At 33.4% G+C, this 6,050-nt stretch overlaps 1 pseudogene; it reads left to right on the forward strand.

Annotated features, from left to right (window-relative positions):
• Positions 1-1,303: 1,303 nt before the first annotated feature.
• On the forward strand, positions 1,304-2,663 carry LOC149544030 (putative L-type lectin-domain containing receptor kinase S.5; annotated as a pseudogene).
• The last annotated feature ends 3,387 nt before the right edge of the window (positions 2,664-6,050 follow it).

Genomic DNA, 6,050 nt, shown 5'->3' on the forward strand with positions numbered 1-6,050 from the left:
TGATTATAGCCCTATGGATAGTCACTTGAGCCTCATGCTCTCCATTATTTCTAAAAATCTCAAAGATGAAGCCCACACCTTGGGAGCTACAAATACTCAGGATAATCGCAAGGACCTTGATACCATTACTTCACATGTCTATCAATATGATAACTTGGAAACATAAGTACTAAAGGAGATGGGAGTAACTCTAAGGTGTCTCTAGGAATTAGTGTTTAGGTGTATTCTAAGGATAGAGTTTCCCTAGAGGAGAATATTTAAAAAACTAATGAAAAGACAGGAAAACCTAGAGGAGTGGTTTCACAAGGTGGCTAGTTTTAGTTTCAAAATGATGCACTAGGTGACCACTGCTCTTCATCTCCTTCATGCTAAGAAGGACATGTTTGTTACCTCTGCTAATATCATGTACACAAAAACATCCTTCTCTCAATTCCTGATAGATGATTGGCTTCATGCTCCTACAAAGATTTGACAAAGAGAAGAAAGAGAGGTAACTCTCTTTGTATGTTATTATTTTTTTTTTTTGATGTATTATATTTCCTGTGCTCTACCTGGAAGGCCTTTTAGTATTATCATAGCTGAATTATGTAAGTTTATGGTTTTGAACTCTATTATGTTTATATAATTTTATATTTTTCATTATGTTAGCCATCCTACATGCTATAGTAGATGGAGAAATTGGGATACATTAATGTATGGCATTTTGATATTAAGAAAAGGGGTAGGATGATGATGTGTTGCAAATGACATCTTACTATATTTTATCTTCTTGTTCTAAATCAGCCACTACTTTTGGTTGCTACTTAATATCAAAAACATCTTTATAGATAAAATGGTTAAATGAACATTTAAGTAATATATAAGAAAAGATAAAGATATATTAAAAAAATATTATAGATCAATCATCAAACAAATATAGATAATAAAGGGTAAAATGTAAACATATTTTTTACTACTGTATTAAATAGAAGCAAATTTAGCAAATAATCTGACCAACATGTTTATTATTATATAGATAAATAAATATTTTGAGATGATCTAAAATTATTAAAAGGGAAAGAGGAAAAATAAAAGGAACTATAACCATTACTAATAATTTATTCATGGGTAAAAAGAGAAAGATGACAAATACTCAATTATATTATCAACCACTTTCTTCTGCTTATGGTAAAATCTCATTATTCTTGAAAAGAAATTAAAATCTTATATTTTTCATTTATTCCATCCAATTAATGAATGATCACATTTACTTGTCATTTTATCAAATAGATTCAAAAAAATTGACAATTCTCCTACATCTACAATGGGCAGATTCCTAAAATCTTTCAAGAATTCTATAAACTCATCTATAATAATTGCTTTCATAATTGGTAAGAAATTTGTAACTTTCAAATTTTACTTTTCCCCATTAAAAGCATTTGGCAACAATGTTATTTCATTATTTGTATTTTCCTCTAGTGCAGTTGTTGCAATTGTACTATTGGTTATAATCAGCATCATCTACACGATAAAGTACAAACCTGGGAAAAAATGAGATGGAAGAACTTCCCCTTTACCTACATGGCAAGTAAATATGAAGGAACAAGTTGATGTTCAACAAAATTTGGTTCCCTCAAGTTTATCTTCCAATTTGCAAATGGTCGCTATGACAAGAAAAAATGCTCCTCACTACACAATTGAAAGAGAAAGAATTGTTACTTGTGCCTACACATATTTATTCAAACCTCACACTTGATTAGATGTCATATATCAAAGGTTGTTGTCATGAGTCTCTTAAAGTTGGGGAAGGAACCTCTGCACAAGTTTATAGGGGGGCTTTCCAAGGTAGAGATTTGGCTATAAAGGAAATACAACACAAATGACCTGACACCAAAATGTAGGTAGAGAATGAAGTTGAGCTACTATAGGGATTGGATCAAATCAACATAAAAAAGCTATATTCTTGGTGTTTAGAGGTAAATATATCCTACCTAGCCTACATGTATATAGATGGGTGTTCTCTATATGATTATTTTAGAGAAAATTGTAGAGTCATTGCTTATAGTTGGAAGCAGAGCTTAAGAATGATAATGGGTATAGCCTAGGAAATTGAATTCTTACATAGGAATAAAATCATTCATGTTGGTACCAAGCCTCAGAATATCATGGTAGATGTTAAGGATGATGGAGCAAAGCTTGTTGATTTTGGGTTTTCTAGGCACATGGATTATGATGGGACACACAGGTCTACCAATAAACTAATAGGCACCAAAGAATATTAAGCTCCAAAGTATTTCTCAAATAACAAGCTCTCTTATAAACACAATTTTTATAGCTTTGAGATTGTTGTGTTGGAGATAATAAAATGATAGAGGCATGTTGATCAAGCATGGGGTTCAAGTCAGTTTCATATTCTAGGGTATGTAAGGCAAATGATAGAGAACAACCATTTTGAAGAAGCCATGGACTCTAAATTTAAAGAGGATGGGTGGGACATATTTTATATCGAAGAAACCTTCACTATTGCAAGCATTGAAATCACATGTGCTCACCCTAATTAGGCAGAATCACTTGATATGGATCTTGTTCTCACAAAACTCACTTCACCAATGAACAATGCACATAGCCATATTACCGTTGTAGAAGAAGAAGAAAAAGATATTACATTTGCAACTTCCCAATGAAAAACTAAAAAATGTTCTAGATAACAATGGGATCACTAATTAGTGTTTTAAGTCAAAAATGTGAGTTAATAATGTTGAGAATTGTGTCTCAACCTTGCAAGCTTTTTCTAGAAAATTCTAGAATTTGTTTGTGGTATTTTTCCACATGTTTATGAGTTGGAAAAAGGTGTATGAATTGTTAAGAATGTGTCTCATCCCTAGTACAATATAGGAGGACTATTCCTAGAGTTTAAACAACTCATTATATGACTTTTATGGGGGTCTAAATTGGAGGACAAAATTATGGACGAAAATGCTATCCTTGGAGTTACAAATGACAAGTGGGTAACATCTGGCATGGTTGTTTTGCCCATGGTTTGGGCCAATGGTTTTTTAAGACAACAAATGGTTTCCAAGTTTAAAAACACTATAAAAGGAGGGCTTAGGGAGCTGTTTGAATCATCTAGTTCTATTTACAAGACTAGGTGCTAGAAGGAGTCTCTCCAAGTCTAAGTTTGAGTTTGAGTTGTGGTGATGAGCTCCTGTAAGAATGTACATTGCAAGTGTATTGTAATATTCTTGATTTGAGAATATATTGTGTAGGTTTTGGAGAGTGGGGATTTTCTACTAGAATGGTTTCCCTATGGTAATCATTGTGGTATGTGTTCATTGTTATTTTGATTATATTATTATGCATTTCTTGAGATCTCTACAATAGTTAGTTGAATTTGCATAAGTGTTCTCTCAAAGATTAGTGTAGGAAGTTATTTCATGCACCTTTGTTTCCTTACAAGTGGTATCATAGCCTGGCTAGTTTTGGTTCTATTTATGGGTATAGGGTTGTTTGAGCTAATCAAGTTTTGAGTGGGAGCTTGTGTAGAGGTATTCATTTCGGTGTTGCAGGATTGCAAAGATGGAAAGCATATCAAGGAGGATTGATGTGGAGAAATTATCTAAGACAAACTTTGAGAAGTGGAAGCTAAAGATGGAAGATCTATTGATTGATTAGATTCTACAGGATGTGATTGATGAGAATAAGTTGAGGCCTACAGATCTGACTTTAGCCACATAGTATGATGTGATAGACATAAATGCTAAAGGTCTCATTAGATTGTGTCTTTTAGACTCAATTCTAATTAATGTCCATGAAGAACCTACTACAAAGAACCTTTGGAAGAAGCTAAGTGATATCTATCAACCAAAATCACTTGTGAAAATGATTTTCTTGAGGAAGAAGTTATATTCCTTGAGAATGGAAGAAGGTGGATGAATTTATGAGCATCCTGAAAGTTTTAATATGCTAGTGACTTAGTTGACCTTAGTTAGGGTATGGATGGATGAAGAAGAAAGGTGTCAAATCATACTATGTTTTTTGCCAAACTCATGAGACATATTTTTCATGGCCATAGGGAGCACTTTAGTTGTCTTGAAGATGATGGTTGGTTCTCTACTTTTTGAGGAGGTGAGAAGGTAAGTCTCTCTGAATGCCAAAAAGGCTTAGTGTTTGAAGAAAACCCAAAGATAGATACAAGAACAAAAAGTATCATGGCCATTCTAAGTCCAAGAATAAGGGGAGATCAAAATCTCCTGGTAAATTCAAGGTGATCTAATAGAATTGTGGCAAACCTAGACACTTTTGAAAGGACTACAAAGAGGAGAAGAAGAAAAAGAAGAAGAAGTAAGATTCCAATTTTGAGCCCAAGAAGGAAGATGAAGATGCTTTCATCATAGCCTTGGCCACTCATGCAAGTGACAATGCATGGTTGATAGACTTAGGTACATCTTTTCACATCACTCCTAATAGAAATTGTTTTAGTAAGTACAAAAAGTTTGATGGTGGTAAGGTGTATTTGGGTGATAACTCAGTTCTTGATATTTTTGGTCATGGAAGTATTCATGCAAAAAAATTTGATGGTAGAACTAGAAGATTTGATGGTGTCTTGCATATCCTAGGACTAGCAGGGAATTTTTTATTTGTTACAAACTAATAGATGCAAGTGTACATGTATAATTTTCTAAAGTAGGTGTGAAAATGGTGAGAGGTGCTATGATAATAGCAAGAGAAAGTAGATTGGGTACATTGTACAAGCTTAATGTATGCAAAGTTGAGTGGAATAGTACTTCTAATAAGATTGTGAAAAGGACTACTTTGTTGGAGAAGAAGAGAGTTTCTCTTTGAACAAATAGTCATGGTTTTTGGGTACCCAAGGGTGCTCTATCTACTAAATCAAAGTTACATACAAAGAAGACTATGTTATGGCACTAGAGGCTCAGCCACATAGGTGAGAAGGGTCTATGAACCTTAAAAAATAAAAACCTTTTTGATGGGTTGAATGACTACAATCTTGAGTTTGATTTTTGTGAGCATTGTTTCCATGGTAAACAAAACTAGGTTCAGTTTTACTCAATTTCTCATAAGTCCTCATGTATTTTGGATCTAATCCATTTGGATGTATTTGTTCTAGTTGGTGTTCCTTCTATTGGTAGATCATGTCATTATGTTTTTTTCATTGATAATTTCAATAGAAGAACATGGGTTTATTTTCTTGGGAGTAAAACTAAAGTTGTTAGACATTTCAAAGAATTTAAAGAAATGGTTGAGTTGTAGACTAGAAAGAACATAAAGTGTTTGAGAACTAATAATGGCTGTAAATTTTTCTCCAATGATTTTGACACATTTTGTAGAGATTATGGTATTAAAATAGAGAAGAAAACATTGTATTCTTCATAGTAGAATGGAGATATACAAAGAATGCTTAGGACCTTGATGGAGAAGGCTAGGAGTATGCTGAGTGGAGCTGGACTAAAACAAAAGTTCTAGGCTGAAGCTATTGCCACAACCTACTACTTGATAAATAGGTCTCCTACATCAACTCTTGTTGATAAGACACTAATGGAAGCATGGTTGGGCCATAAGCCTTCACTTAGACATCTAAGAGTTTTTGGTTGTGAGGTATATGCTCATGTGCCAAAGGAGAAGCGAAAAAAATTGGAAAACAAAGCTATCAAATGTATCTTTATCGGACATAGTTATAGTGTGAAAGGATATGAGATTTGGAATCCTATTGCATAGAAGGTATTTTATTCCATAAGTGTTATTTTTAGAGAAACTAAGGCTTCTTCTATTACAGTATAGTCAGAATAGATGGAAGAGAAGATAGATGTGATTCAACTTCCTACTACACCTGAGAAAGTTGAATTGAGGCCCTTATAAAGACAAGATTTTAAAGAGAGATCTACGAGTTCTAAATCATTTGAGGAAGAGGGAGAACCTGATCATGAACATAAACCTAAACCAACACTTGTTCAAAGATCTAGTAGATAGAGAAAAGCACCAGAAAGGTATGGATATTCTCCTAATGATTGGAGGTGTATATTTTCTTTGAATGATAATATTGATGAATTAAA

Source organism: Cupressus sempervirens, chromosome 8 (genome assembly GCF_028749045.1).
Source record: "Cupressus sempervirens isolate cs-2001-9-10 chromosome 8, ASM2874904v1, whole genome shotgun sequence".
Lineage (NCBI taxonomy): Eukaryota > Viridiplantae > Streptophyta > Pinopsida > Cupressales > Cupressaceae > Cupressus > Cupressus sempervirens.